At 45.2% G+C, this 11,995-nt stretch overlaps 1 protein-coding gene across 2 annotated transcripts in view; it reads right to left on the bottom strand.

The window, feature by feature from the left end:
* LOC139752675 (uncharacterized) overlaps positions 1 to 2,699 on the bottom strand; it is a 59,342-nt gene extending 56,643 nt beyond the window's left edge. The window contains exon 1 of one of the 2 annotated variants that reach the window (XM_071668448.1): positions 2,561 to 2,699. The gene's annotated coding sequence lies outside the window, so the exon portion shown is untranslated. The remainder of the gene's footprint in view (positions 1 to 2,560) is intronic. The other variant, XM_071668449.1, reaches the window with a different exon arrangement.
* Between the last annotated feature and the right edge of the window lie 9,296 nt (positions 2,700 to 11,995).

The raw sequence follows: 11,995 nt of genomic DNA, 5'->3' as shown, positions 1-11,995 counted from the left end.
CACCTTCCTAGAGTACGATAAAAAAAAAAAGATATTTTCATTTTTGTGGTATACTAAATGAATCATGTAACCTCACGTCTCCCGCTACGGGTCTCCTGTACCTTCAGAGCAGTGGCAGGGTAACTCTGGACTCCTGATAAGTGATTTTTCTTCGACAATGTGTGTGTGTGTGTGTGTGTGTGTGTGTTCAAACAAAATCTGAAATAGAACTGTAAATCTGTCCTACATGGAGACACCACTGTAAATCTGGAGAAAAAAAAAAAAAAGATTGAAAATCAAAAATTTTGAGCACAATCGAACATCTGAACTAAACCCAAGATGGAAATTGTCACTATGGTAAAAGAGGAGACGAAATCAGACCTGTCAATCCGGCACAATATAAAAGTTCGTGGTAACTCGTAACACTGTTACAGTCAGTGGGTCCTTGTGACGATGGGAAGATGGGTTACGTAAAATGTTTACCACTTGGAGGTCCCTGTGACGCACTTGTGACGGTGAGAGGAGACCTGTGCACTTGTAACAACGTTACCAGTGGGAGGGTGCTTGTGACGGCGGACCCCCCCCCTCCCCCCAGTAGCGTTACCTGCTAGTGTATGTTATTGATCTGAGGCAGGAAGTGTGGCCACGCTCGGTAACACTGAAGGCGGAGAAGGTGGTAGTGTGGCGGTGGTAGTTATATGATGATGGTGGTAGTGTGGTGGTAGTTATATGATGATGGTGGTAGTGTGGTGGTAGTTATATGATGATGGTGGTAGTGTGGTGGTAGTTATATGATGATGGTGGTAGTGTGGCGGAGGTAGTTATATGATGATGGTGGTAGTGTGGTGGTAATTATATGATGATGATGGTAGTGTGGTGGTAGTTATATGATGATGGTGGTAGTGTGGTGGTAGTTATATGATGATGGTGGTAGTGTGGTGGTAATTATATGATGATGGTGGTAGTGTGGTGGTAGTTATATGATGATGGTGGTAGTGTGGTGGTAGTTATAAGGTGATGGTGGTAGTGTGGTGGTAATTATATGATGATGGTGGTAGTGTGGTGGTAGTTATAAGGTGATGGTGGTAGTGTGGTGGTAGTTATAAGGTGATGGTGGTAGTATGGTGGTAGAGACAATGTGGTGGTGTGGTAGGGACCACTACAACGGATCGTGTAAGTTGTTCGTGGATGTTTTACCCATCGTAGGAGGCGATGACGTCAGCCACGGTTCTGGGGAGCTAAAAGCTCCAATCCCCCCCACCAATCTCGCACAATACGACTGACCTTCGTATTTCCAAGGATAAGATATTTTCTTTCGTGAAGTATTTCCAATCCCGTCAAACCCTGGTGCAGTTTTCTTCGACTAGCTACACGCCCACAATCGATTCCTGACTAATGTGGTTTTCAATCATCGATTTCAAACTTATTCTGAGCTAATTTTTGACTAATGTGTATAATTAGCGTCCTGGAGATGTGACATAATCCTTCAGTTCGGCCAGTAATAATCACCTGGCAACTGCCAGCTTATAATCAAGAGTAAACAACGGACTTTACCCTATAATCAGCGAAGCTAAAATTATACAAGTTTTTCCTGGTCTGTGTTCCATGCATACGGCCCGGCCTCGCCACGTGAATTAATCACGAGCAATTATGACAACGTAATAAAGTGTTCGTAAGTTCTACATATGAAACAATGAGACTTTTGGGCCACAAGTGGTACGATTTGATTATTTTCTAAAGGAAATATAACTATGTACTTCAACATAGACTTAAACGTTTGCTGTAGGTGTGGGAGGCATCACGCTCCACTGCTATTTAATAATGTGTATTTGTACAGTGTGCGCGCACCTCACACACACGGGTACCGAGGGCAAAGAGTAGGCTGGCTGACCTTACACAGCCTCACTTCCCCAGGCAGCTCCTCCAGACGTCGGGAGGAGAGTACATCAATCCTAATGTACTTCTCCACCGGAGCATTTGTAAGGTAATCCACGGGAAGAGCTGCATCCACCGCCGCTTAACATGGGGGAGGTAAAAGCGGAACTAAGGTGCTTCATCACTGGACGATGGGATACATGAGGGGGAAATATCTAAACGTCTCTCCAGAAGGAATTCTTCAGATGTTAGTCCCAGCTCACGGGAGGCGCTTGTGGACGGATGCCACTTGATTCAGACACTGTTCTTCTGGGATATGACGGCACTGACTTATGAAGGTCCTGGCTCAGGGATCCCCTTAAGAAGAGGAGGTCCCAACTTACGGGGACCCCTTGGAGACAAGAGGTCGCGGCTTCGGAGGTTCCCTTGTAGACAGGAGGATCCTGGCTAAGGGTTCCCTTGCAAGCAGGAAGCCCCACGCTTTAATTTAAAGGAACCTCGAACTTACGGGTGAGGTTCGGACACACACGTCCCTCTATTGGGCGAACGACATGAATTCCTAAAGACCCAAGTACCGTCCCCCGTCACGCTACCGCCTCCCGTAACGCTGCGTCGCCTCAAGCATGATAATATCTCCCGATATTTTTCTTCACCGTCTGGTCTGACGGTCCATCGCGACCCTGGACCAGCACACGTATGTACCTACCAAAGTCCCATGTCGCAATACAGTACACGTCATCACTTCCAGTCATACGACGGACCCAACGCACTATCCGACGTACTAGATGGATTGAGAGGATCAAGCCTATGCATACCATCCCACACACACACCAAGCTACACTGACAGGAAACACCAACGTGTAACAAAGATATAGAGGCTTTATTCCTCTCCCCCCCCACCCCCCAGACACACCGCTTCCCCTGGCCAGAGATACATTACCCCAACCCCCCCATGATAAGATAAGGGTTACAGTTAAGGCGTGAGGGCCAAGAGAATAGCTTTAATCTGCACGTACGTTCGACTTTCCTTGTACGTCGGCGTCCCATCCGCAGTCTTATGGCTCCGTTCGCCATTTGCGAACGTGCGTCTGATCATGTGATGGCTAGATACATGATTACTGACTCTAGTGACCACGGGTGGGTCGTTTGGTGGCAAGAACTGGCTATCATGCGAACGATGAGTCTTGAGGGCTTTTCCTGCACGGTGAACAATGCGGATTAATGAACGTATAACAAAAGAATACCGAACACAATACAACTACCGAGCAACACTAGGTATGATACAACAAAATGCAAGAGCTACACCCCAAACATTAAGAAACTAACTTCAGGGCGACGGTATTTACATTCTATGAGCTTCGCTGGGTGCCACTGTCACGCGACCCGTGGTGGAGACGAGTACTTGTGATAGTGTCACGAGGGGTTCCTCAGACATGTGATTCATCTCACAATAATATCACTTCTTATTGGTTGATGGATGCTACTGGCCCGTGGGTCTTCAGCAGGGGTCTCTTGCCCTCCAGAGCCCGGGCTGGTTTTAGGCTCATGGGTTGGGTCGTTGGTCGACCAAGCTGTTGGAGGCTCTCGAACTATGAGCGGGTGACTAAAGTATGTTAATTATGCCAGTCCTATGCCAAAGGGTGACCGTACACGGACGATATTTTACGAAACTCTGCATCACCTACATACCAGCACTCATTCTACAACCACAACATCCACAACACAACAGCCACTACTACACGATTCTCATCACGACAACCACTGCTCTATAAAACCCATATTCTATAACTTGAAATACAACTTGTACCCCTCCAAGTACTACAGTCACCCTACTTGAAATATCTACATATCCATACAAACTTCATCACCTACATAACACTACCAACTACGATAACCACACTACAATACGTAAAATACAGCAGGCAAAGCAGCACTGATTGCACAGTACGTAGATTAACAGAAAGAGGTGGTTCCTAAACAGATTATTTTCCTGCAATGTATAAATGGACATTCGCATTTAACATCCAAACAAGAAAGTTATATAGATGTAAGAATATAATGACATAACACGAGATTCTCATTGGTCAGTTTCACGTACGTCTGGCCGGTTCTTATTGGTCAATAGCGCATGTCGTAGTTCCTCAATTTCGTGTGTTTGTTTCTCTGTTCTAATTGGTGGCTCTATAACACTTTGGTCAAATTCTATTAGTGAATTCCCTGTCCTAATCTTGATCCTCGTTTGCAGTCTTGTGAGTGGGTTTAGAATCCCAAGTCAAAATGGAGAAAGTCCCCTTCCCTTGTTCACCCGCGCGCAGCTGGCGGCGGTCGCTGGCAGCTGCCAGGAGGACGCTAAGCAAGGCCGCTCGAATAGGAAATGCCGCGCGAGTAGCAAGAGATGGCAAGCCTTATCACCTGCACGCCGCCGCGTCACAATGAACGATTCTCTTCTCAAAGGGGGGAATCCCAGAGTGTGTGCCCTCCCTTTCCAATGGTATCTCTGGGGAATTTCCATTCGCTCTAGCTCTAGCCGAGCCTAGGACGAAGCCTCGTCCCCACGAACCACCACAACCATGGTGGCAACTCTCTTAGCTTGGCTGCGTGTGATGCTTTGAAACAACGAGACTTTTCACTGGTCACCAGCCTTCAGTAAGATGGTTTCAAATGCCAGACTCAGCCTCGAAACAGGTTTCAGTGCGGCTAGATTGAGTATAATGGTTTCAGATTCTGCATGACGTACGCAAGATGGCAACAAACGCTGCCCCATTAAAGGCTTCCAAGCCGCGAACTTCAGGAACTATAAGAAAATCTATTGCCACTAGTTTTTGCATAGGCTGCAGAAAGTCACATGGCCTCGTGAAGGCATCAAACGCCGCTAGATACAGCAAGGAGGTCTGAAATCTCAGCAGCTTCAGATCCCAGCCCCAACGGTGAGACCAGACGGCTCCAGCCCCAGCAACTTCATCGAACTATGTTAATGAGGAGCATCCTGCGAAGAATACCCATCTGATCAGACAATCCTTCCCGGGTAAATCTTGGGAGTTTGACCAAGATCCACCTGACACATCGCCGCCAGGATCTGCAACTCAATGACCCACAGAGCAGTACATAACTCCAGTATTGGAGACCAAACCAAACATGAACATCGTCCAACAATTAACAATAATTACTATAATTCATAATCATTCTAATTCATAATTACCCCAAGACCAACTTCTCTGAAGGAGTCCTGACATTATCCGGGACCTTTCTAAAGGCTCCCTCTGCCCAAGACTGCGCTACTTTCAGCAGCAGGGTAATGAAGACTCCTTTGGAGTGAGAAGTTCTTGGACGAGACTGTGCGCCTACTGATACAGACTCGCCAAAGGCGACTTTTCGCACTCATTGTAACCACGAGCAGCAGGAGGAGGCCGGTAACACCTGTAATATAAAACGACCACCGAAAATATAAGCATCAAAGTGTTATCCAGATTCACTAAGACAGAGAATACACTCATAACCCTCCTCAGATCCACTCAACCCTCTACACTTACACCCATAACCCTCCTCAGATCCACTCAACCCTCCACACTTACACCCATAACCCTCCTCAGATCCACTCAACCCTCCACACTTACACCCATAACCCTCCTCAGGTCCACTCAACCCTCCACACTTACACCCATGACCCCCCACACAAACATTCCACCTTCCACATGCACAGCCGACCTCCCATACACCCCCAGAAAAGCATCATCAAAACCTGACGCGTAATTAATCAAAGTTAATTCGTCCGGAAAAAAGGCCTGACTGTTTAATTAATTAACGTGAGGCCATTATCTCTGATGGCAGAGGTGGCTGGCACACAGCCTCACCAGAGTAACTGCCCGTCATACTTACTGACTGTCCCTCATACTTACGGTGACTTCGTCATACTTACAGCGTCTGTCTTATTCTAATATGTCTGTCAGTTTACACACTAAATACGTCCGTGGTCATGCTTGCTGTCTGTCCGGCATAAAGAATACCACCACATCATACTCGAGCGTATCCGTCACGAGTGAAGCGTCAGTCCGTCACGTCATACTTACGGCGTCTATCCTACAACCTTTTAAGGGCAAGCGTATCAAACATTCCTTCGCTAATGGAACTTGCATTATGTTACTGCACATACAAGAACGACCAGAGCTTGGGTGGGGGCTTCCTGCCAGGGAAACGTTCTCTCTCTCTCTCTCTCTCTCTCTCTCTCTCTCTCTCTCTCTCTCTCTCTCTCTCTCTCTCTCTCTTAAGCGCACGCTTGTGTGTGTGTGTGTGTGTGTGTGTGTGTGTGTTAAAAGATCGATAGCGTATGTGTGTGTGTGAAGGAGACGAGCTGGATCGATCGTACATACATTAGCACAAGCACACACACACACACACACATTACCCACCAACATAAAGCACAAACCCATCTCGACCAGTGTGAACATCAATAATCACAAGACTGTGAATATCTTTGTGTTATTATATTGTATAATGCACCACTCTCTATCACAGTCCCTCTGTACTGTCATCTGTCGTTTCCATCCACATTCGTCCTCATTCTTCCACTGCAGTTCAGTCAAGCAGCCGGTAAGTGTTGTGGATTCCATCTGGAAATCTGAAGAGCGCTGAAGCCTGGTGGTTCTTCAGCAGTTTATACCAGGAAAATAACATCTAAAAACGTAAGACACATTTACGCAGAATTATATATTTTGAATTACTTTAAAAGTTACCTAAAACGTTATCATAACCACTACTATTACGGTTATCATTATCATAAATATCATTATCATAATTACTAAATACAAAAACACACGCATACATTATACATTTAACTTTTCCACTTCAAATTTCGATTAAACAAACTGTAAAACTAGCAATATATACATATATATATATATATATATATATATATATATATATATATATATATATATATATATATATCTTGAAGTCTTTACGTTAAAGTAGATGAGAGCAGATGCATGGCGCCCGCTGCCTGGGGCTTGGGAGCTGGAGCTGAGGTTTAGGTTGGAATTCCCCGTGCTTCACACGATCTTATGCGACGTGAGAGCTCCGGCATAGCTCTGTCCTGCCCCAGCTGAAGGAAAACTTCGTCAGTTCCAGATTCGTATTTGTCTTAGCGTCTCCCCACCATCATCTGTTTCCCACCTCACTTCTGTATCTCACAAACCCTCAATGTCGTCTTACCTCATACTGTCCCTCTTACCATCACCCGCATTACATATGCTCTACTTTATTTTAGTCTCTTTTCCACCGACACTGTATCTCCCACTTAGTTATTATCTCTGAGTATCTGTGTTTCCACTTGGTTATGTCTTGTATCGTCCGCAAGTCCTATACTATCTCTCCTATCCACTATCTCCCTTTAACTTTACAAGCTTCGTACACCTTCTCAGTTATCTCTCTTTAACAAGTTTCGTACACTTCTCTCTTTATCTCACTTTAACTTCAAAAACTTCGTACACTTCTCTCTCTCCCTCTCCTCTAACTCACTCTAACTTTGCATCCTTCTCACTCACGAGGTCAGATTTCACACCTCTTTTTTTTTTTCAAGGCATCGTGTTCATATTTCAGACACACAAGGATACTTCTGCAGCGAAGGGGACAACTTAATAAGGCAGATAAGTTATTCTTTAGAACTGCATCTCGCACGAACAGCGATGAAGTTAAGATAGTTTATACATCAAACAATTTTCTTTTTCGGCTCAAGAGGGTCAAAATTCAGACCAAATACCAATTAACCGGACATGACTCAAGACATTTCAGGACTGAACATTTTCTGACGCACACATAAAACTCAAGACTTGTAACATTTATGAACTATGTCTTTCACATCTATCATCTATAAATCATATTCTCTCTCTCACCGGGTCGTTAAACCTTCCTGTAATCCTTGCCTACTCCCACCCTGCCACGGCAGTACAGCGGGTCCAGAGATAAGAGATAAGGAAGCGTTATCACCGCCAACACTACACCGGTGACGGGGGCTCAACCATAAAACTCAATAATAACACTTTTGTGAGTGCGGGGGCGCTTGGTCCCTCTGTGTCAAGAGGCGGACGAGAGAAGGGCAGGAGTAAACAAAAGGTGATCATGACACCTTCCACACACACAGACACACGAATAAGGACATACAGCTAGACAGACCGAAACATTGTTTTTTTCTTTCTTTCGATCCACTCGAGCGATTCATGAAAAGGCGGGCGGTACAAGTCGACGCGACGCGTCGTGCCACAAACGTCTGGCCCAGCTTGACGCGTCCGCCGCGATGCATCTGCAAATATTCGTCAATAATCGACACCCACCTGCCAGCCCCGCCCCGTCCCGACCCAAACTGCTCCGGTTGTACCCCAGCGCTCCAGTCTCGTCCAAGTGTACTACTCCCTCCCGGGTATTTTAGTTCCTCCCTAGTCTTCCACCTTCTTTCCTGAGTGTCCCAGCTCCCTAGTGCTTCAGTCCCTCCCAAGTGCTTCATTCATAGTGTTCCGACTCCCTTCTGCAGTGCCTCAGCCCTTGCCAAGTACTCCAGCTCTCCCCACTATTGCTCCAACTCCCTTCCAACGCGCTTCAGTTTCTCCCTACTGTTCAACCCCTCTCCTGAGTTCTCCAGCCCCTCCCGAGAGCACTAACTTCAACCGAGTCCTTCACCTCCCCCTTCCGAAGTGCTTTACCTTCGTCCACTGCTGGAGGCACCCCTCCCCTTCGCCTCCCAAGTACCCCACCCTGACCCAAGTGGCAGGAGCTACACACCCATACACGCACAGGAACTTCTCGAAACCTAAACGAGACATGGTGAAGCGGAACGCCACACACACCAGAAGGAATGAGGTTAAATAGGAACAAATTCACTCCCACAAATACGTTTCCAGACTAGAATCAGAGAGAAAAAAAAAAAAAAACTCAAAATATGGGTGCAAATACAGTAACAAACTAGTCGACAAATAAAATCACAAAACCAAAAACACTAATTATTCGCCAGAAAATCTAAAAAGGGGAAAAAAAGCTAACCTTAATACCACGAAAATAATAACAACCAAGAAAACATTCTAACACTAACGAACACGGCATATATAAGCGCCTCTGTTTGTGACAACTACTTCTGTTACGGGAAGCGAGATTTACACTCGCTTGGCCATGTTTAAACATTATATGTATGTAACATGTATTTACTCCAATGCGTATATACAGACAACCCTGCCTAAGCCAGGTACCTATTCATCAACCAGTCTCTAGGGGAGGATGAACACCTAGGATGATTGTGGGCCAACTGCACCATCTGAAATTACAGTACAGTACTATCATAAAAGTTTTTATACTTTTGCTTGACGCCCAGATTCACAATTCTATTAGTTTTTTGCAGTCATCCACAATTCACTAACCTACAGAAATACTTCTTTTCTTCTTTTCTACCAAGTTTCTCTGCTTAATTTCATGTCAGGTGTGGTTATTGTTCTATCATTGCATCTCTTGAAGAGGAACATGAGTGTGGGCGGCTCAGTATGATCAATCATTCACGGATGACGTCACAGGGAGCACCTAGGGCACAGCAGTGGTGGCAGAAAAGGTCTAAATAAACTGTTATCAGTCACGTCACAGCGAGGCTGGTGGAGCTGGAGAGGTTCTGCATCGCCGGTATGCTGTACTGGAGGGGTGTGTTGGCGAGGTAAACCGGTGGTGATGTGTGGCGTTGGTGAAGTGGCGTGTTGGTGAAATGTGTTGGCGAGGTGGTGTGTTGGTGAAATGTTGTGCTGGCGAGTTGTGTTGGTGAAATGTTGCGTGGGCGAGGTGGTGTGTTGCTGAAGTGTTGTGTTGGCGAGTTGTGTTGGTGAAATGTTGTGTGGGCAAGGTGGTGTGTTGTTGAAGTGTTGTGTTAGCGAGGTGGTGCGTTGGTGAAATGTTGTATGGGTGAGGTGGTGTGTTGCTGAAGTGTTGTGTTGGCGAGGTGGTGTTGGTGATGGTAGTGAGTGCGAGCAAGATTGCTCGACTTGACCGGGTAGTGGACAATAGAGTACGAAACAGCGTACCAACAATCCACATTCCTGACATTAATATTCAGCCATATTACCGTATAAATCCTAACTGTCCTTAATGTTAATAATATATCTCGCGTGCCCATGGATCGTCACTACACACATCACAGCCACTAAGTTTACTCATTACCTCCTTCTCGACTTGCTTGCACAGAGATTCGTGATGGTGCCAGCTTGCATATCTATTTCCTTATTTCACGCAGGCAGCAGCCACCAGCAGTGAGTTACTAACACTACCAGACAGCAATATTTACCAATGAGAGCTTCCTTTCGTTGAGTTTTTCCCCCACAGAACATTAAGAGAACATTATTGGCAAACTCTGGGCCAAGCGGAAATGTTAATGATCCACCAATGGCGCGCGTTACTGGGGAAATATGTTGCCGACATGATAACAATCTTCACTTTCAAGGCAGAACTAATACATTATTGTGGAAATATCTACCAAATAAATGGATTACAAACAACGCTGGAGTGAAATGTTTGCAGCACAAATACTGTAATTGTGAACGTAATTCTTTCCTCAGAAACTTTAAAGGGATATTGAGAACCGGCAAGACACACGGGTAATATAAGAATAAATTGCCATTATTCTCTCCGTTTTCTCTAATGCTCGTTTTCTTAAGTTTGAAATTCAAATTAGGTCCTTCGTCATCTTCAGAGTTTATCGTTCACCTTTGTGATTAACTGTATTCATTCTCCAATTCAACAGTGCTGTCATGAATTAATATTTTCTTTGCACTCTGTAACAATAATAATCATAATGATAATAAGATTACCGTCATCATTATTATTATAACTTATTATTGTTATCATTATTACAGAGTAAATGAAAGAGATAAGGCACCGCACTACGGGCCTGACTTTGTCCAGCAAAGGAAGACTCATTAAACCTACAGACGAAGCCGCATTATCAAACGATGAGTTTTGATGACAATTATCAAATTCTATTCAGCACACTTGGATTTGGGTCTGATAATAACAGTACCGCAGGGGGAGTCCGCCCAGCGCCAGTCAGGGGTCGCCTTGGCGTTTCCCTAAGGTCAAAGGTCAAATGTAGGCCGGAATGGTGCAGGAGCCATCACCCGGCTTCACACATTCCTCCGCTCTCATCCATAATTGGATCTTATATAACATATTATTCTCTGTTTCGGTGGAATATTAGAATTACGTTCCTTCTCTTCCCACATCTCAAAGAAAACTGTCGAGGGTTAGAAAAACAACACGAGGGAAAAAACCTGAAGTGTGATTTCCAGGTTTTTGAACTGAAAATGAACTTTACCGTATAAGGTAATACTATTGTCGCTGACATTAAATCACAATTACGTGTCTACACAGATAAACAGAAAGTAACATGTTAAATTTGAAAATGCGAAATTTAACATCACATGCTCTTATCAAACCTGATAAATCTGATTTTCGCTAACAGCTTCTGTTATACAATAGCTGTATAGGTATGTGAAATAATGTATCTCTTACTGTAGTAATAAGGAACACGATGTATTGGCAGTTGTGATGCTCCTGTGGCGGTGTGTGGTAATTGTGGTGGATACTGTGGTAGCGCGCTGGTAGCTACGGTGGTTCAAGAGGAACGGTGATGATAATCCTGTAATTCACTGATCACACACACACCAGAGCGGGCGTGTCAGAGGTCAGGACGAGACTGTGGAGGAAGGAGAGGAAGGACGTCCTCGCTACCGGACACTTCTTGATAATGCTGTCGCGGCCTGCAACACTGACGTCACGCGTTCGTGCTCCTATGCTGGGATCTAACGCTGTCGTTAGTGAGGTATGGCGTGTGTCATGGCCTCCAAACGATATCATTTTTCTTCCCTTTCCATCAAACCCTAAACCGTCGAAAATATTCTTCAGTCTTCAGTATACACGAAACAACTGCTTCCTGGTTACTTCTCACTCATTCTGTCATCATCCAGTGGAGGCCTGGAAGCCGTGACATCACCTGGGGAGTATCTTTACCGCCAGGTGAGGAACCCGGCCCTCCTTCAGCCACACCTTTATCTACAACGATGCTGTAGCAGCTGTTCCTATCCTCGATACGCTACAGTTGAACCGTTGTATCTTATGTACTCTT

Source organism: Panulirus ornatus, chromosome 13 (genome assembly GCF_036320965.1).
Source record: "Panulirus ornatus isolate Po-2019 chromosome 13, ASM3632096v1, whole genome shotgun sequence".
In the NCBI taxonomy this organism is placed as follows: domain Eukaryota; kingdom Metazoa; phylum Arthropoda; class Malacostraca; order Decapoda; family Palinuridae; genus Panulirus; species Panulirus ornatus.
Note: the sequence above shows the minus strand (reverse complement) of the source record. Positions and strands in the feature narration are given on the sequence as shown.